We start from the raw sequence: 22304 nt of genomic DNA, 5'->3' as shown, positions 1-22304 counted from the left end.
TGATTTTTGACAAACCACGGGGACGAAAACAGTAATTAACTCTTTGGGCTTTTTAATCTGTAGTTGTGTTTTTATAAAATTGAACATACCAAACTGAACATGTATATGTTAGAACAGATTCTGGAATTTTTGAGACTTATTGGATAATATATGGATTTAATGGACAATTTAACATGTTATATTAGTTTAGAAATTCATGGAAAAATCCTAATTTATCAAAATATTATATCACAAAATAAATATTCTGATTTTTCATTCGATAAATTAGTTGTGGAATTTTTGTAACAAATTTCATATTTAAGTTTGTGATTATTCATAATATGTAGATTAAATAATTTGTAGAACTAGTTATATTCTTTTATAAAAAAAAAGACTAATTTTTATTACAATATAACCATTTTGACTAAAATAATATTCCATATAAGTTGTTATAATATCCTAATTAATAGAAAATTATTAAATGAATTATCCGTAAATATCTAAAATTAAAACTCATAAAATATAGTAATGTTGTGAAACAACGGCCTACTAGCAATCAACGTACATATATATATATATATATATAAACATAAAGAACAAGGAATAGAAAGTAAGAAAGAGATAATAGTAGAACTCATTCTTATATTCATTGAGTGTGTAATACCAATTACATGAAAACTCTATTTATAGAGGCTTAACATTAATACAAAGGTAATAAATATACGGAGGTTACATATGTGGAGAGTCACCACATTATGATGCATTCATGACACTACCCCTTCACTATCCACATGTTGAAATATAATAGTCTACCGTTCTTTTAATACGCTAGGTGATGCTGCATCGTTAAAAACCTTGCTAGGAAAACCCAGTGGGGTAAAACCATAGCTAAGGAAAAAAAGAGTGCAGCGCGTATTTCCCCCTGATACTTTTGGATCAGGTGTGTTGCCTCATTAAAAACTTTACTAAGAAAACCCATTGGGATAAAACTTAGTTAAGGGAAAAAGAGTGTAACTTGAATAAATATCCCCCTCATTATAATATGTATCCTTTAAGTAAAGTGTGTCCATCATCCTCGAAAGTTTCTCAAAACTTTTATAGAATGATTTGTCATTTGATGCCTTAAAGTGCAATCCTTTATATTGAGTAATGTTGTAAAATATTCTTGCGAGACTTCTAGTGCTTCCTCTTGCGAACAAATACCATAAGATCCAAGACTATTTGTGTTACATTCTTTATATCTACAAGACTAACAGAACTAGCTTTCATGGGTTAGTAAAATATAGACACATATCATTCTTACCTTTAGGGTATCGACATATCTACTTTATCATTCAAATGTCTACTCATTGGACATGTGCTATATCATGTTGATAAATTCAAATAAAAAAAATATATATATTATCATGCATAGCTAGAATGTTAAGTTAATGCATAATTGCACTTTAGCCATGGTACTTTTGAAATGAGAATCTCTACTTTGGTAGGAGATTATAATAATCATTTCTTATAAAAAGTGTCTGAACAACCTTTAACATACTATAAGGTTGAGCTCTCTACATACTAAAATGTCCCACCAACATCTTCTAGATGTAGTTTGATAGATGAACAAAAGTATGATTACAAATATATTCGAACTGCAAGTTGAGTAATAATACTGTGCTAGGGTCATTACAAAAATCCCCTTCTAAAAGCTCGCCAGTTTCTCTTAATGATGCTTTAGACATCATCACTGTAAATTGCGATTATAGTGAACTTTTAAGAAAGAACATTTGATAAAGATGGATAATATTATCAAACTTATATTGCTCTTTATCAGAATATATCATGAGTTGTACAACACTCAACTTGACTATTTTAGTTCATACTATCTTTAACTTTATAAAGATATATTCTTGAGGATTTCAAATCAATGCTTCAGGCATTTGCAATCATATACATACTTCTTTCAACTTTGAAAAACAATGCATGTGCATTCACTCTTTAGGAGTTCTATTACATATACCTCCTCATTGATTTATATATCACATGCAAGGATGTCTTGAATATATAATCCATATTGTACCATGCTTATACATTGTACATTAAGATGCCATAATAACCAGACACAAGTTTTCTATGTATAGTTATTGGTGCACAAGAATTACATCCTTAAGATGTTTCAACTAACCTTCTAAGCACTTAAATGCTTTACGAGACTCATCAGGAGTTCCAATTATATTCAACGTATTCAAATATGAATTTGTATACAATGATCATATCATTCTCGAGAACTCATTTTACATGATTTTTTATAATTCAAATCCTTGAGGGACTTTCATGTAAACTTTTAGTATCAAGTGATACATAACATTCATAAGACGCATATCAATTCTCTCTTTATATTACCAGACTAATAAAATATTGTAAAGTCATTACAACCACCACTAGAGAATGTGTCTCATTATAATCAATCATGGGTTTTTGCGAAAATCCTTGTGCACCATATTTGCCTTATCTCACTTAATTTGATTTTCACATGATTCATATAAAAGTCCCATTAATATCCAACATACTTTACAAATTCAGTTGTATGGATTGTTGGTCCGAAAACTTTCCATTTCATTAGAGAATTTGAATCTGCCATACTTTACGTCTTTCCATTTTGGCCAATCATTTATGTATTTTCATTCATAGGCAGATCTTAATTCTTGATCCTCGTCATTTCATCATTTCAAGCGCTATATTATATACAAAGGTATAACGACGTCGATTTTGTTTCAATTCCATACATATCTTAGACATGATACAGCTTATCAAGATCTCTTTATTTTCAGGTACCTGAGGTTCTTCTTGAACCATCATGTCTACTGTCTCTTCAGGAGATCTTATTACTATAACCTCGACTTGACCATCTTAATTACTTGCTCTAATTTTCGAGGAATTTTATTATTGGAATCAACTAGTCTACCATGCTTTAGGCATGCAATAGACTCATTACAAAATATGTGGTTGTCCTCTTGGGACACAAATATGACTGGAGCATAAGCAGTTGATTATGTGACTTACTTAGTCACTCTATTTAGGTCAGTGAACTTGTCTGGTAATTTGTTCTTTAATATTGGTAAATGAATTATCCTTTGAACTTCTGGTTCACCGTTTATACTATGAGGATCAAGATGACATGATAATTCATTCCAATTTTCACTTTCCAGCTGCTTGTTATCTACCCCTAATGTTGGGAACATTCATTCACTAAAGTGAAAACCAATGAGCTGTAAGCAAATCTCTTCCAATGGCTTTAAGTATTTAATCATAGATAATTATTTTTTTTACCCAACATATATTCTCAACCCTTTTAGAGGTCACAGCATTGTGCTAATGGTGGATCAATAATATATATACCGCACAACCAAAATCTTAGAAGGGGCGTATTTGGTTCCTGACCAAAAACCAACTATAATGGGGGAAGTATGATGACATATTGGCTTGATGTGAATTAATGTTGTACATGTAAAATCACATGTACCCAAATACAAATATGAACTCTTGCTCTTATGATCATTGGCTTTGCAATCAATTGTGAACGTTTAGTGATCGTCTCAACAAAGCAATTCTTGTATAAACATAATGTCACACCCCGAAATATCAGAGCTGGCGTGACTGGAGTGGTATCTTCATTGCACAGCGGAAGCAAATAAGCTAAGACTTCTAGAAATTTAACGCCTGCTAAGTACTCGAATTCCCATGGGTTCTCCTATTCCAACCATTCCATAGTTTTGAAAAATGCCACCTGAGAAAGAACATGCGAAAAATCAACATAAAGTTGAGCGAGTTCATAGTTTGTTTTGAAAAAGATTTAAAATAATTCTTTTTTTTATGACCGGTTTAAAAGTTGTTGCGAGAATATAGTAAAATCATTTTCTCGGCATGATATATGAAAGTTGTGAGTCTAGCCCACGAGAGTCTTTGTAAGCAGGACTAACTCATCCTCTTACTTGTATATAAGTTGAAAACGTTACCAATGTATGTAATTCCATGTATTTGTGAGATTGTGTCAAATGAATCTTATAGACTTTTGAAAGTTTAGGTGTCGAAATCCGGTATGTAAAGCGTCAAAGAACATGCTGATCATTAATGTGTAGCTAGGACATTAATATGTGTGTCGACATAGGAAGCCACCAACCCGTAAGCAATTTAGTACCGGTCCACCCGGAGAGGGTAACAAAGGAAACTCCATGTGGTCACACAAGGACTCGTGAGTGGGGCTCGCCCGGTACCCGATAGATCTACCCCCTTTGTTCCGTGGTCTTAAACAAGATTAATTGTGCTTTAAGTATCAGCCTATTCGCACGTGATCTACTAATTCATTCCGTAGCTTAACCATACCAAGTAACATGTATTTCCCCCTGAGAGTTGTAAAACCGAGACGTTAAAAAGAAAAGGGGGGACATGAACCGACTGGGTTGTCTCGTTTTGTGTACGCAGACCAACCCAGTCCCGTTATTGTAAATAGGACATTACCGTCTCTAGTCATGAAAATCATGCACGTTTCGTAAATACGCAATTGTTTTGTAAAACCGGTATGTTTAGTATAAATCGTTCGTGAACCATTTGAGTTCCTTGAAATCCATTCGGTACATGGTTTAGAAATATGAGTTTTCGCTTATCGAAAAATTGTTTACTTTTGCAAAACTTGCATGTCTTTCCACCCCCGAAAACATTTGTAAAACGTAAAACTAGGAAAAAGTGGGGGTTATGAACTCACCTGGATATTCCTGTGCAAAGCTAGCTTCGCGTGATTCCGTAGTGTCGTTCCAAGAACGTGAGTTAGCTAGCGTGCAACTATAGCATCCCTAACAGGGAATAACTTATCAGTTTCTAATTAAACGTAGCTAAACTACGTGTCCGAGCTCTACCAAATTGTTAACTAAACGATTCTATAAAGGTGTTATTATTTTGATTTGAAATAACCAAACTATTGTTAGTTGATCCCGTTTATAATCGGGATAAAACTAAGTCTCGAGATCAACTTAGTTTTCGACTGATTAAGTTATATATTTAAATATTTTTAAATATAAATATATATCTGCGATGTCATGTCTATTGTGAATTAGAAAGCGTATGTGAATAGTAGTACGGCTCTTTCGAAATGCCGTATATGACACGGTAGTATACCGTTGTAGTCTTCGTAGGATGGAAACAAATAGATATACATATTCGAAAACTTGACGTTTGAAACGAATATAACAAATAAATTCATGTTATAAGAATATTCGGATCCGAAATAATTGAAATAAATATAAGCAATTATATTTATTTATATGACTGCCGAATACTAAGCGTTTGAAATAGTCTAAAAACTATATTTAGTTTGTAAGAGAGTTTAAAGTCGGCGTTTTAAAATAAATATAAACAATTATATTTATGTTATAAGATAACACGAAGTAACTACGTTTGAAATAAATATAAACAATTATATTTATTTTATAAAAACGTTCAAAATAAATATATACGTTATATTTATTTTATATAAGTATTCAAGCTCCGTTAACTAGTAATTTGTGTTTTGTCGAAGTGTCATAAAGTCGTTTTATAAATCATAAAGCGTCGCCAAAATTTAATGTACCTTTATATTCGTTTTGTAAGAAAAAATTGAACTTCAATCTATGTCGTTCTTAGAATATAATATGTTTTGTGTTACGGATTTTTAACGAAAAATCGGGCAGAGTTTCCTCTGTTTTTGGAATAACCCGACAACTCAAGTTCTCGTATTTTTTGTCAAAAATCAACAATTTTCACCCATTATTCAAGAATATAATAAATCTATATAAAATTTCCGTCAAGTATTTCAAAATGTAAACTAAATTATAGGCGTTTTAATCGGTCGAGCTCGATTTCGCGTTTAACTAAAAATTTAAAGTCTATTCTAATGTAATAACGATAACTCGCTACGCTAAAAACTTTACCGAGTCTCGTGGCGACTCATTTGACCGCCGTTGACTGGGGTTTGACCAGTTGACTTTCTGTCCCATTTTGACTTGAATTCGAATCTGTTGACTGTCTTTAACCCAATCTTGACCTTGTTGACCCGGTGTTGACTCGAGTTGACTCAGTGTTGACCGAGTCAACCGGGTTCGACCCTAAACGCAGCTGAGTTGACTCAAACCCGACTGAGTCGTGAAACCCGAAAGAAATCCAACTCGAACTGAATTCTGACCCGATCTACTGCAAACCCGAGCCAAAAATTGAACCAACTCTCGAACCCAAAATCGAATCTGTTATTAACATGGATTATCTAAACCTGAGCCGCACATATGAACCGGAGCCGTGACCCGAACCGTAACTGAGTTGCTGACTATTTGATCGAACCGGACCAAACCGCAGGCGATCACCATCACCGTCAACATCAACACAACCTGAAACGTTGCGTGTTACCGAGAACTGAACAAATTCTGAAGAAGGAGATGAAATATAAAAAAATATGTTTTATGTGCTTACCGGAGCCATTGGTCCGCTGTCGTCGAGAATCACCGTCACCGGCTCCGTCGTCGGCGCCGCCCCTTCTTTCTCTCTTATCGTCTCCCTCTCTATCTCAGATTTCCCTCTCTCTCTCTCCGCCACTTTGTCTCGTCGCCACTGTGTGCCACCGCCATGGTGATGGCTGGCAATCTACTCGAAGAAACAGGGGCTGGGGTGGTACAAGAAGATGATGTAAGGAGTTAGGGGTGTGATGTGCGATGTTGAGCTGCCGGAAAAGCATCGGCCGGAGCTGTCTCCGGTCACCGGAATTGCAGAAGAGAAGACAGAGAGGGTTCGAGTGTGTGCGGCTGTAACTTGTCTGGTCTAGGGTTTTGGCAAAAATGAGAAATGAGGGGATAGTTAGGCTTTTATACTAGGGTTAACAAATGGGCTTGGGCCTAGGGCCCACAAGCCCGTTACTAGTGTTTTGAGCGGCCCGATAAGTTTCTAAAGCCCATTTTTTGAACTCTATTGTCGTGAATTGTCATAAAATAAAATCTTAGAGTCGAAACGTTTAAAAAAATTCCATCGGGTATCGATATTTGACGCGTATGATTGTCGTCGCGTTAAAATCACGTAAACTGCGTAGTTTGTCGTTTTTAAATCCGTTTCTCGATCCGTTTTCAACTGCGAACATTAAAATTCTAAAGCGAAACTAAATATATCAAAATATTTCAGTTTTTGAGTTAATACACGTGTCTGATGCTTCATTCCGTTGCCGGTGCGTTCCTATAGTCACGTTTTCGTTCACGTTTGCATTTTATGCCATTCGAAAGCGTGATGATTTCGCAAAACAAAATCCATAAGTTTAAATTATACGTATAAAATTCGTATTTATCGGCGTGGTCAGTATTTTGTACGACATCAGTTTGTTATCGTTTATCGTTACGCGGTTTCTCCGCAGATTATCATTCGCGTACTGTAAAGTCGAGTAGGCATTCCTAGGCATTACAAGAGCCTAATTGGGTTAATTCGTGCCTTAAACACTATTAATTATCGCTTTAAACATTCATTAATCGCGTAATAAGAAGTCGTTAATTACCGGTTGTCACATTCTCCCCCTGTTGTAGAAATTTCGTCCTCGAAATTTAGTCTATGCTGTCTCCTCAGAGTTGTGTCATTCCTAGGTAAGTCCGAATAATACCAAAGTGAATGACTGCGTAATCGAATCAAGACTTATTCGGATTACATGGGTGTAGAGACATTTTGCATCCATAAGAACCCAACGGTTCAGCTGAGTTTGTTCCAGAAATCGATGTCAAGTGAACGCAGCATAGTGATACTATCACCAATGTGACTAAGTTTACGAGGATTCAACAAAAGAGGAATTTCGACCAATAGAATTCCAAATGAACGTTCACAGTATACAAATAAATTTTGAGACAATGGAATTCAATACCAACGAAAACTTGCGTTGGTTGTCGTTTGAATGAAACTTGAATTCAACAAACTCAAATAAATAGAATCAGAAAAATGATTTGTCAACTATTGAACCAATAAATGAATAAGACAAAATCAACGTGTTGGCATTGTTGAGTTGCAAGGATACCCCGAAATGAAAGACAACCGAACCTGGTGTATCATCATCTTAATACATTGTTGCATTAAGACTATTTAAATGATTTGTCAAACAAAGAGCATACGTAGTTTCGCATGGAGCGATTGGTCATGGTTAGCACAAGCTACAAGTTTATATCGATGCCACAAGGTGTCGTAGTGAATGAAATAATTCAATAATAGCGGTGATCGAACAAATATCACCTGTGTTTTGCATGAAACGCTCGATCATGATTAGCCCAAGCTACAAGTTTATACCGATACCACAAGGTGTCGTAGTGAATGAAACAATTCAATAATAGCGGTGATCAAACAAATATCACATGTGTTTTGCATGAAATGCTCGATCATGATTAGCCCAAGCTACAAGTTTATACCGACGCCACAAGGTGTCGTAGTGAATGAAACAATTCAATAATAGCGGTGATAGAACAAGTATCACCGTGTTTTGAAATCAGATGCAAGGTTCAACGAAGTAAAAACAAATCTCATAAGAATTCCAGTTGATATGGAAACAATTAAATAATGTTTTTCGATCGAAAATGAAAAAGCAATAAATATCACAAAATGTTCGATCGATGATGAAAGAGTCGTTAAGAGGTACACCGAAATATGACATGAATTTATGTACCATTATCTTAACACATGATTGTGTTAAGATTGCCTTAATATGATAAACCAACAAAGCAGATTTAATATCAGTAAACAAATAAATAAATAACTAAATCCGTACATGATGTGAGCAACGAGATTAGCGCAAGCTTCAAACTTCTAAAAAAACGCCACCAAAAGGTGATCGTGATCAAAGAAATGATTCAATGAAGTCGAAGACCAAACAAGCCTGTTATGGTTCAAAGCAATTGAAGGGCTCGTTGGGATTATTTTGAATATGATGGCCTCAATCCATCATATGGAATCTTGAATCCAATATATAATACGAGCAAGTTCAATCAATTGAACTTGTTTGAAACATAATCCAACAATGAATTCATGTATCAATAAGAAAGTTTCGACATGGCCACAACGACAAACCATGTATGCCACTCAAAAGAAAATGAGTTTTTCCAAGAAATCTGTTGACTCGATACTAAGGAGTCAACATTTTACAATAATACGGGCCGTCTAGAATACAATGCAAAGATTTAGTATAGCGAAATAATATATGAGATGTTAACAAAACGACCATTCGAAGTGAAACCACATGCGTAACAAACAAGGCATGGGTAGCGTACGAATTTGTCAAGAAATAAGCAAACGAGTGTTCGCTATCATGAAATAAAATCTTCGTGATGCAATGACTATTAGGGGAAGTAGAAATGTAAAAAAAAATCTACTCACTAGATGCAAAAGTCGGAATTTCAACAAAAGAAATTTAAGGACTTTACCTGGAAGTTCGTGTGATAATCGGTTGTTAGATGACATTACCATGGAATGTCGAACATTGCATAATTGGCGTAAATGAAATAGGGGGAATTGCGAAAGCATGTGACTTCTTTTGCAGCACCAATAACTGTGAGTCTCTTTAGACTAAGTAGCGACTGTTGTGAAATCTTGTTTTAACGTACCTCAGCGTGTCTCGTGTCATTTGCAGGATCACGTGGCAAAGTACCACATTTCGGTTGTTGTTTCTCACGCTGACGGGATTAGCATCGTCGCTATCGTGCCCAATCGTGTTTTCCCAAGGCCTTGTCTCGAAAGTCGTGTGTCATATACTTCGACGTCCGCTGACGTATAGTTTAAGTTTCATGTATAGTTGTGCAATAGTGTTTCGTTCCACGTAGGTTAGATGCTCGGTTAGTTAAAATAGCATAGACGACACAATATAATGGCGTTTGCCCGAGTTGTTAGTCACGGTTTCTAAGTGAGGACCTTTAATGAGTTTCGATATAAGCTTTCCAAAGGTCCTAAGTGCATGTTATCCAAAACTCTCAAAGTTTTGATTTTTGTGTGTAATTATTTCATGTAACGTGTATAAACACAACACTTGTGTATGTTTAAAACCAAAATTGTTGACTCGTTGTTTCGGCAACGGTTGGAACCCATATTCGAGTACTAAGCGTTCTGTGTGTATTCAACGTCTTATGAATCTAAGTCCCCAGAGGAAATTGAGGTTAGAGCCTAGGTATCTCTACAGAAACCTAATTCGCTGAAACCTATAGCTCTGATACCAATCTGTCACACCCCGAAATATCAGAGCTGGCGTGACTGGACTGGTATCTTCATTGCACAGCGGAAGCAAATAAGCTAAGACTTCTAGAAATTTAACGCCTGCTAAGTACTCGAATTCCCATGGGTTCTCCTATTCCAACCGTTCCATAGTTTTGAAAAATGCCACCTGAGAAAGAACATGCGAAAAATCAACATAAAGTTGAGCGACTTCATAGTTTGTTTTGAAAAAGATTTAAAACAAATCTTTTTTTATGACCAGTTTAAAAATTGTTACGAGAATATAGTAAAATCATTTTCTCAGCATGATATATGAAAGTTGTGAGTCTAGCCCACGAGAGTCTTTGTAAGAAGGACCAACTCATCCTTTTACTTGTATATAAGTTGAAAACGTTACCAATGTTTGTAATTCCATGTATTTGTGAGTTTGTGTCAAATGAATCTTAAAGACATTTGAAAGTTTAGGTGTCGAAATCCGGTATGTAAAGCGTCAATGAACATGCTGATCATTAGTGTGTAGCTAGGACATTAATATGTGTGTCGACATAGGAAGCCACCAACCCGTAAGCGATTTAGTACCGGTCCACCCGGCGAGGGTAACAAAGGAAACTCCATGTGGTCACACAAGGACTCGTGAGTGGGGCTCGCCCGGTACCCGATAGATCTAGCCCCTTTGTTCCGTGGTCTTAAACAAGATTAATGGTGCTTTAAGTATCAGCCTATTTGTGACACTCGAGGTTTTTCCGATCGAACACCTTGTAATATTTTGTGTATATATGATTATTATTAATTGGAAACGTGACTTTTACATGATATGTGTGATATGTATGTATTATGTATATATTTATATGAGAGCCGAAACCACGACCCGAGACCATGACTCGCAACCGGGCGGTTGCGAGTGGGCCTCTCGGTTTCGAGTGGCCCTTGGGCCGTAACCGGTTTGGGTCGAAACCCCCAAGCCCAACCCGAAACACCCCTTGTATATATATCCAACCTTTCCCTTATTTCTTTCATTTGGCACAACACACCAACACACACTCCTCCTATTTGCTCTCAACAAGAAACCCCAAACAACATCCCAACCTTCTCCAATCTTCGGCTCAAGCAAGGATCTCGGACAAGGACTCGGTCAAGCTCGGATCACTCGGACACTTCATCTTCTCTCATTCTCTTCTCTTTGTTTTCGGCTCCTCCTTTTCATAACCGGTTAGTGCTATCTTGTGTGTTATCTTTTGTGTATAAGATTATGTGGGTTAAATGGACTAGAAATGTTTGGTTAGTAGTTTTTGGTATGACTTTTAGGTTGATTTGTAAAAGTTTGACACCATGTGGTTACATGTTTAGAAATGGTAGTGTAGGAATGTTCATGCCAACCAAAACTATGTTCAAGATTATAAAAATGAATGCTTCATTGTTCTTGCAAAATGATGTTGTTAAATATGAGATTTCGGGTATATAATGCATGATTTCTTATTTTGCATCATGATCTTGTTGTAAATATGAAACTTTTGGTTCATAAATGTGTGATTTGTTATGGTGAAAACCCTAGAAAAATATGAAGATATGATGAACTTGTTTGAATATGGTTTGAAGATGCAAAAATGGCAAAGTTTGATCTATCTTTACTAATGTTCAGATTAGGCAAAGTGTTAGTGAAATATTATTGGTTGTTTCCTTTTATGGGCCTGAATTCTTGGTACAATTTGGACTGTCATATCTGCATCATCACGTGTATATGAAAGTGACAGAATTACGACTCGCAACGACGGCATTACGACTCGCAACCACAGCATTCCGACTCGAAACCACACCGTTGCGACTCGCAACCAAAGCATGACAAGTCGAAACCACGTGATTGCGACTCGAGACTACGTCGGTTGCGACTCGCAACCAACACGCGACAACTCGAGACCACGGTTGCGACTCGCAACCATAACGTGACAAGCCGCAACCACCTGGTTGCGACTCGAGACCAGCTAGTTGCGAGTGGGCTGTCCATTTTAGTTATTGGGCCATTCTGTGTTAACTTGGACTATCTGTTAAATGGACTATGTGTTGCTGTGTTCTGTTTGACTGTGTTACTGTTAGGGCCGGCCCAATAACCCCATGACTATTACTTATATGCTTGATACGTGTTAGTTACGTGCCTATATGTGTTTTACGTGAATGCTTGTACACCGAACCTGACCTATACCGGTAACCATGTTAGGACGTGGTGACCAACGTGATTGACAAGTAACCTAAACCTACCGAGCAACCCAAGGTGAGTTCACAACTTAAAAGCATGCGTCCCGGTGGTTTGGGACACGAGACTAACAACCCTATCCCCTGGTAAAAGGGGATACCATTTACATACCTTCCCTAGTTATTGGGAACAAAACTTACTTTTCCTTCCCGGGTATTGGGAAACCTTTTGGTTAATTACTGTTTATACGGATTGCAACTAACGGCACTAAACGAAACTCTATCACTCAAGTCCCTACTACAAATACCGATTAGTCGCCGGGATAGGCGAACGGGTTATTAGTTGATAGCGCTATTTAGGTGTTTACCAGCCTCACACCGTGCCCTGGTTTGGGACGGGCGTGAACTAATGAACTCAGAAATCCGTCAATGATGATAGAACATTGACATCGGGGCATCCTGCGGATACGCAACGGTTACCTAGTGTTCGGTATTGGAAAAACAGTTTAGTCGCTAACTTTTGGGGTAGCTCCCCAGGGCATGTATAAACGGATAAATTAACCGGTGAAACAAAGTTTTTGGTAATTAAAACTGGATAACTAGTGAACTCACTCAGCATTATTGTTGACCCCTTACTGCATGCTTTGCAGGTAACCAGTGACGAAGGAGCTTGCAGCTTGGGAACGTGTAGTGTCTGTTCACCCTTGTGTTGGGTGTTACCTTATTTTGAAACATGAACTTTGTTTTAAACTACCTTACTTATGCTTCCGCTATTTACTACTGTTTTGAACTTAACACTTTAAACTCTGAACTTAATATTTGCTAAGCTTATGATTAGTAAGTATTACTTTTGTTATCAACTTAAGTATTCAGTATAATTGGTGGCTGGATCCTGGTCGGTCACGCCCCCGAAGCGGGTGTTATCCGCAGGTGGATTTTGGGGGTGTGACAGATTGGTATCAGAGCCATTGGTTATAGTGAACTTGGTTTTAAAAAGGGGGAAAAATCTTTTTGGAGAAAACCAGACTATAACCCGTGACTCGCGACAACACTACACTCCAAGTGCAAGGCTCGACACATTCGACTTCATAGCTCGGACCAGTGTTTACTTGTTTGCTTTATGTTTCCTGTTATGATATACGTACTAGTGTGCCTAAACTAGATAGATGCACCTCTCTCTTCTATCTCATTCTCGCTACACTACGGCATCACACTCATACTGTGTTTTCTGGTTATGAAGACAATGAGTGGACGCGGAAGAGGAAACATTAACATGACGCAGGCTCAGTTCACTAACCTGCTCAACACAGTGGCTGCGGCTTTTGCAGCTCACCCTATAGGTAAGCTCGTTGTTCTAGGATGTTTAGATCCTACCGCCACATCGACTTTTCGCCTCTAAACCTATACGCTTCGCTTCTCACGAACAGGTCAGCATGCACCTGCGCAACCACCAGTGTGTACTTTCAAAACTTTCATGGATTGCAAGCCTCTCCCTTTCAACGGCACGGAGGGTGCCATAGGTCTTCTGCATTGGATTGAGAAGATTGAAGCTGTTTTTGCTGTTTGTGAGTGTCCCCCTGCGAACTGGGTGAAGTTTGCTACTGCTACACTTGAAGGGAGCGCACTTTCTTGGTGGAAGGCACAAATTCAGATGTTCGGATTAGAAACCGCAAATGCTACTGCGTGGGAGGATTTCAAGGACATGATTAAGGATGAATACTGTCACCGGGATGATATCCACAAGCTTGAGAACGAGTACTATGAACTCAAGATGGTTGGGTCGGAAATTGAGACCTACACCAAACTGTCTAACGACTATGCTGCTCTTTGCCCAAACATGTCTCGACCAATGTACCGAAGGATCGAACTGTATATCAAAGGTTTGGCTCCAGAAATTCGAAGCCATGTCACTTCAGCCAACCACACTACCATTCAGCCGATTGTTCGACTTGCTCACAAACTTACTGATCAGGCTGTGGAAGAGGGCAGGTTGCCCAAAAGGATCAGTGCTACTGTCGGAACTTCTAGTGACAGCAAGCGTAAGTGGGAAGGAAGTCAAAGCAAGGATGCTAACCCCACTCAGGCCCCAGCGCAGCAAAGGAAAACTGACAACAACAAAGGCACTCAGCAACAGGGTGGCTACCGGGGAAGCTACCCTAAGTGCAACAAGTGTAACAAGCACCACAATGGGGCATGTAACAAGGGCCAGTGTCAGCGATGCCACAAGATGGGGCACGACGCCAAGGATTGTCGAAGTCAGTTCCCAGCTAGACAGAATCAGCAACAACCCCAACAGCAACAGCAGCAGGGAAACAACCGGGCATGTTTTAAGTGTGGAGCTGAGGGGCACTTTAAGAAGGATTGCCCTGAACTGAATCAGAACCGCAACAATAATCAGGGAGCTGGGAACAACAATCAGAACAACAATGCTGGGAATGGTGCTAGAGGAAGAGCTTTCGTGATTGGAGCTGGTGAAGCAAGGAATGACCCCAATGTCGTGACGGGTAAGTTCCTACTCGATGATCGTTATGTTTCTGTGTTATTTGATTCCGGTGCCGATGCTAGTTATGTATCCCTACGTGTTAGTAAGAAGCTTAAGCGTCCGCTTTCGTTACTAAGTTCTCCTCATATCGTCGAGTTAGCTAATGGTAGAAACATCGAGGCCTCACATGTTGTCAAAGGCTGCAAACTAGAGTTGTCTGGTCAGACATTTAGTATCGATCTTTTCCCTGTTACTCTTGGAAGCTTCGACGTCGTTATTGGTATGGATTGGTTATCCAAGCATCGTGCTGAGATCCTCTGTCAAGAGAAAGCAGTTCGTATTCCTCGCCGTTCTGGCAAACCCCTCATTGTACAAGGTGGCAAAAGTGGAGAAATCTCCGGCGTTATCTCGTTCTTGAAGGCCCAGAAGTGTCTACGAAAAGGGCACACCGCTATCTTAGCACTTGTTACCAACACGCAGGAAAAGGAAAAGAGGATTGAAGACTTTCCGGTGGTGCGCGACTATCCCGAGGTATTTCCGGAGGAATTACCTGGACTCCCTCCACATCGTCAGGTCGAATTCCAAATCGAGCTAGCTCCCGGAGCAGCGCCTATAGCTCGTGCGCCTTAATCGACTAGCCCCCGCAGAATTGAAGGAACTCTCGACGCAATTACAAGAACTATTGGATAAAGGGTTTATCCGTCCTAGTTCATCACCCTGGGGAGCACCGGTACTCTTTGTTAAGAAGAAGGATGGCACGTTCCGAATGTGCATAGACTATCGTGAGTTGAACAAGGTTACCATCAAGAATCGTTACCCTCTCCCGCGAATCGACGATTTGTTTGATCAACTGCAAGGATCGAGCTACTATTCTAAGATTGACCTGCGATCAGGCTATCATCAGTTAAGGGTCCGTAATGAAGACATCTCCAAAACCGCATTCAGAACTCGTTATGGTCATTATGAATTCCTCGTTATGCCCTTCGGAATGACCAACGCCCCTGCAGTGTTCATGGATCTTATGAACCGAGTATGCAAACCCTACCTCGACAAATTTGTGATCGTGTTTATAGACGACATCTTGATCTACTCGAAAAGTCAGGAAGAGCATGAACAGCACCTACGCCTTATCCTCGAACTCCTTCGCAATGAGCAACTGTATGCCAAGTTCTCGAAATGCGACTTCTGGCTTCGAGAAGTCCATTTCCTTGGGCACGTGGTTAACAAGGATGGAATCCACGTCGACCCAGCTAAGATCGACTCTATAAAGAATTGGCCTACCCCTAAGACTCCGACTGAAGTTCGCCAATTCTTGGGATTGGCTGGTTACTACCGCAGATTCATTCAAGGATTCTCGAAGATTGCACAACCCCTCACTACGCTCACTCAGAAAGGCGTCGCCTACAAGTGGAATGAAGCACAGGAATCTGCTTTTCAGAGGCTTAAGGATAACCTCTGCAGTGCTCCTATTCTCTCGTTACCTGAAGGAACGGACGACTTTGTGGTTTACTGCGATGCGTCTATTCATGGACTCGGTTGCGTGTTGATGCAACGCGAGAAAGTTATTGCTTACGCCTCACGACAACTTAAGACACACGAAAGGAACTACACAACACACGACTTGGAACTGGGAGCAGTGATATTTGCGCTTAAGATATGGAGACATTACCTGTACGGTACCAAGTGCACCATTTACACCGATCACAGGAGTCTCGAGCATATCTTCAAGCAAAAGGAATTAAACATGCGACAGCGTCGATGGGTCGAACTTCTGAATGATTATGAATGCGCCATCAAGTATCATCCGGGCAAGGCCAATGTTGTGGCAGACGCCCTCAGCCGGAAAGACACTATACCAAAGCGCGTGCGAGCATTGCAACTTACCATCCAGTCTAGTCTTCCTACCCAGATTCGAAATGCTCAGATTGAAGCACTGAAACCAGAAAACATCAGGGCTGAGTCCCTGCGAGGATCGAGACAACAACTGGAACGGAAAGAGGACGGCGCCTACTATGTGGCAGGGCGCATTTGGGTCCCACTTTACGGAGATCTACGAGAGCTTGTGATGGACGAAGCCCATAAGTCCCGTTACTCAGTACATCCTGGTTCAGATAAGATGTACCACGACTTAAGGACCACCTACTGGTGGCCTGGCATGAAAGCCCACATAGCAGCCTACGTTGGCAAATGTTTGACCTGCGCAAGAGTCAAGATCGAGTATCAGAAACCAGCAGGCCTACTACAGCAACCCGAAATCCCGAAATGGAAATGGGAACAGATTTCCATGGATTTTGTTACAGGGCTACCTAGATCTCAACGCGGGAATGATACTATCTGGGTGATAGTAGATCGATTGACTAAGTCTGCACACTTTTTGGCCATTAAGGAAACGGACAAGTTTTCTACCTTGGCAGAAGTCTATTTAAAGGAAGTAGTCTCCAGGCACGGGGTGCCAACTTCTATTATTTCCGACCGAGACGCTCGTTTTACTTCCGAGTTGTGGCAAGCTATGCACAAATCCTTTGGCTCACGTTTGGACATGAGCACCGCTTACCACCCGCAAACGGATGGGCAGTCTGAACGCACCATCCAAACCCTGGAAGACATGCTTAGAGCATGTGTGATCGATTTTGGCAAGAACTGGGAGAAACATCTGCCGCTGGTGGAATTCTCCTACAACAACAGCTATCACACTAGTATTCAGGCGGCACCTTTTGAGGCATTGTACGGTCGTAAATGCCGATCACCTCTTTGCTGGGCGGAAGTCGGTGATAGTCAACTCACAGGCCCAGAACTAGTAGTAGATACTACGGAAAAGATTTCCCAGATCAGGCAACGCATGGCGGCAGCTCGTGACCGTCAGAAAAGCTATGCTGACAAGCGTAAGAGACCATTAGAATTCCAGGTCGGGGACCGGGTTCTACTTAAAGTCTCACCCTGGAAGGGTGTGGTCCGTTTCGGTAAACGGGGCAAGCTGAATCCACGGTATGTTGGACCATTCGAAATTACCGAGAAAATCGGTAAGGTTGCTTATAGATTGAACCTGCCTGCAGAGCTGAGTGCAGTGCACAACGTATTTCACGTATCTAACCTGAAGAAGTGTTTGTCGGATGAAACACTTGTGATTCCTTTTAAGGAACTGACGATTGACGAACAGCTACACTTTACTGAGGAACCGATTGAGATCACGGATCGAGAAATCAAAACCCTCAAACGTAGCCAGATACCCCTTGTGCGAGTTCGTTGGAACTCACGACGCGGCCCAGAGTTTACCTGGGAGCGGGAGGACCAGATGAAGTCCAAGTATCCCCAGTTATTCCCAAACGAAAACCCCAGCACTGAAGCTACAACCGAATTTCGGGACGAAATTCCAAACTAACGGGGGGATGATGTGACACCCCGTTAAAACACGCTAGCTTGGCAGTGGCTGCTTCAACTTTCGGGACGAAAGTTCTTAAAACTTGGGGATAATGTGACACTCGAGGTTTTTCCGATCGAACACCTTGTAATATTTTGTGTATATATGATTATTATTAATTGGAAACGTGACTTTTACATGATATGTGTGATATGTATGTATTATGTATATATTTATATGAGAGCCGAAACCACGACCCGAGACCATGACTCGCAACCGGGCGGTTGCGAGTGGGCCTCTCGGTTTCGAGTGGCCCTTGGGCCGTAACCGGTTTGGGTCGAAACCCCCAAGCCCAACCCGAAACACCCCTTGTATATATATCCAACCTTTCCCTTATTTCTTTCATTTGGCACAACACACCAACACACACTCCTCCTATTTGCTCTCAACAAGAAACCCCAAACAACATCCCAACCTTCTCCAATCTTCGGCTCAAGCAAGGATCTCGGACAAGGACTCGGTCAAGCTCGGATCACTCGGACACTTCATCTTCTCTCATTCTCTTCTCTTTGTTTTCGGCTCCTCCTTTTCATAACCGGTTAGTGCTATCTTGTGTGTTATCTTTTGTGTATAAGATTATGTGGGTTAAATGGACTAGAAATGTTTGGTTAGTAGTTTTTGGTATGACTTTTAGGTTGATTTGTAAAAGTTTGACACCATGTGGTTACATGTTTAGAAATGGTAGTGTAGGAATGTTCATGCCAACCAAAACTATGTTCAAGATTATAAAAATGAATGCTTCATTGTTCTTGCAAAATGATGTTGTTAAATATGAGATTTCGGGTATATAATGCATGATTTCTTATTTTGCATCATGATCTTGTTGTAAATATGAAACTTTTGGTTCATAAATGTGTGATTTGTTATGGTGAAAACCCTAGAAAAATATGAAGATATGATGAACTTGTTTGAATATGGTTTGAAGATGCAAAAATGGCAAAGTTTGATCTATCTTTACTAATGTTCAGATTAGGCAAAGTGTTAGTGAAATATTATTGGTTGTTTCCTTTTATGGGCCTGAATTCTTGGTACAATTTGGACTGTCATATCTGCATCATCACGTGTATATGAAAGTGACAGAATTACGACTCGCAACGACGGCATTACGACTCGCAACCACAGCATTCCGACTCGAAACCACACCGTTGCGACTCGCAACCAAAGCATGACAAGTCGAAACCACGTGATTGCGACTCGAGACTACGTCGGTTGCGACTCGCAACCAACACGCGACAACTCGAGACCACGGTTGCGACTCGCAACCATAACGTGACAAGCCGCAACCACCTGGTTGCGACTCGAGACCAGCTAGTTGCGAGTGGGCTGTCCATTTTAGTTATTGGGCCATTCTGTGTTAACTTGGACTATCTGTTAAATGGACTATGTGTTGCTGTGTTCTGTTTGACTGTGTTACTGTTAGGGCCGGCCCAATAACCCCATGACTATTACTTATATGCTTGATACGTGTTAGTTACGTGCCTATATGTGTTTTACGTGAATGCTTGTACACCGAACCTGACCTATACCGGTAACCATGTTAGGACGTGGTGACCAACGTGATTGACAAGTAACCTAAACCTACCGAGCAACCCAAGGTGAGTTCACAACTTAAAAGCATGCGTCCCGGTGGTTTGGGACACGAGACTAACAACCCTATCCCCTGGTAAAAGGGGATACCATTTACATACCTTCCCTAGTTATTGGGAACAAAACTTACTTTTCCTTCCCGGGTATTGGGAAACCTTTTGGTTAATTACTGTTTATACGGATTGCAACTAACGGCACTAAACGAAACTCTATCACTCAAGTCCCTACTACAAATACCGATTAGTCGCCGGGATAGGCGAACGGGTTATTAGTTGATAGCGCTATTTAGGTGTTTACCAGCCTCACACCGTGCCCTGGTTTGGGACGGGCGTGAACTAATGAACTCAGAAATCCGTCAATGATGATAGAACATTGACATCGGGGCATCCTGCGGATACGCAACGGTTACCTAGTGTTCGGTATTGGAAAAACAGTTTAGTCGCTAACTTTTGGGGTAGCTCCCCAGGGCATGTATAAACGGATAAATTAACCGGTGAAACAAAGTTTTTGGTAATTAAAACTGGATAACTAGTGAACTCACTCAGCATTATTGTTGACCCCTTACTGCATGCTTTGCAGGTAACCAGTGACGAAGGAGCTTGCAGCTTGGGAACGTGTAGTGTCTGTTCACCCTTGTGTTGGGTGTTACCTTATTTTGAAACATGAACTTTGTTTTAAACTACCTTACTTATGCTTCCGCTATTTATTACTGTTTTGAACTTAACACTTTAAACTCTGAACTTAATATTTGCTAAGCTTATGATTAGTAAGTATTACTTTTGTTATCAACTTAAGTATTCAGTATAATTGGTGGCTGGATCCTGGTCGGTCACGCCCCCGAAGCGGGTGTTATCCGCAGGTGGATTTTGGGGGTGTGACACTATTCGCATGTGATCTACTAATTCATTCCGTAGCTTAACCATACCAAGTAACATGTATTTCCCCCCGAGAGTTGTAAAACCGAGACGTTAAAAAGAAATGGGGGGACATGAACCGATTGGGTTGTCTCGTTTTGCATACGCAGACCAACCCAGTCCCGTTATTGTAACTAGGACATTACCGTCTCTTGTCATGAAAATCATGCACGTTTCGTAAATACGCAATTGTTTTGTAAAACCGGTATGTTTAGTATAAATCGTTCGTGAACCATTTGAGTTCCTTGAAATCCATTCGTAACATGGTTTAGAAATATGAGTTTTCGCTTATCGAAAAATTGTTTACTTTTGCAAAACTTGCATGTCTTTCCACACCCGAAAACATTTGTAAAAACGTAAAACTAGGAAAAAGTGGGGGTTATGAACTCACCTGGATATTCCTGTGCAAAGCTAGCTTAGCGTGATTCCGTAGTGTCGTTCCAAGAACGTGAGTTAGCTAGCGTGCAACTATAGCATCCCTAACAGGGAATAACTTATCAATTTCTAATTAAACGTAGCTAAACTACGTGTCCGAGCTCTACCGAATCGTTAACTAAACGATTCTATAAAGGTGTTATTATTTTGATTTGAAATAACCAAACTATTGTTAGTTGATCCCGTTTATAATCGGGATAAAACTAAGTCTCGAGATCGACTTAGTTTTCGAGTGATTAAGATAAATATTTAAATATTTTCAAATATAAATATATACCTGCGATGTCATGTTGATTGTGAATTAGAAAGCGTATGTGAATAGTAGTACGGCTCTTTCGAAATGCCGTATATGACACGGTAGTATACCGTTGTAGTTTTCATAGGATGGAAACAAATAAATATATATATTCGAAAACTTGACGTTTGAAACGAATATAACAAATATATTCATGTTATAAGAATATTCGGATCCGAAATAATTGAAATAAATATAAGCAATTATATTTATTTATATGACTGCCGAATATTAAGCGTTTGAAATAGTCTAAAAACTATATTTAGTTTGTAAGAGAGTTTAAAGTCGGCGTTTTAAAATAAATATAAACGATTATATTTATGTTATAGGATAACACGAAGTAACTACGTTTGAAATAAATATAAACAATTATATTTATTTTATAAAAACGTTCAAAATAAATATATACGTTATATTTATTTTATATAAGTATTCAAGCTTCGTTAACTAGTAATTTGTGTTTTGTCAAAGTGTCATAAAGTCGTTTTATAAATCATAAAGCGTCGCCAAAATTTAATGTATCTTTATATTCGTTTTGTAAGAAAAAAATTGAACTTCAATCTATGTCGTTCTTAGAATATAATATGTTTTGTGTTACGGGTTTTTAACGAAAAATCGGGCAGAGTTTCCTCTGTTTTTGGAATAACCCGACAACTCAAGTTCTCGTATTTTTGTCATAAATCAACAATTTTCACCCATAATTCAAGAATATAATAAATCTATATAAAATTTCCGTCAAGTATTTCAAAATGTAAACTAAATTATAGGTGTTTTAATCGGTCG

General features: G+C 39.4%; 1 long non-coding RNA gene across 2 annotated transcripts; it reads right to left on the bottom strand.

Moving 5' to 3' along the window:
* Window positions 1–3409: 3409 nt before the first annotated feature.
* LOC110915309 lies at window positions 3410–6822 on the bottom strand. Of its 2 annotated transcripts, XR_004866045.1 has the most exons (4): window positions 6460–6822; window positions 5928–6377; window positions 3981–4803; window positions 3410–3751 (listed from the first exon to the last, which is right to left on the bottom strand). It is a non-coding gene; the product is annotated as an uncharacterized LOC110915309 (long non-coding RNA). The 2 variants fall into 2 exon arrangements; XR_002578874.2 differs by having other exon boundaries at window positions 3410–4814.
* Between the last annotated feature and the right edge of the window lie 15482 nt (window positions 6823–22304).

The sequence above is a fragment of the Helianthus annuus genome, chromosome 1 (genome assembly GCF_002127325.2).
Source record: "Helianthus annuus cultivar XRQ/B chromosome 1, HanXRQr2.0-SUNRISE, whole genome shotgun sequence".
NCBI lineage: Eukaryota > Viridiplantae > Streptophyta > Magnoliopsida > Asterales > Asteraceae > Helianthus > Helianthus annuus.
This window is presented reverse-complemented; position numbering and strand designations above follow the sequence as displayed.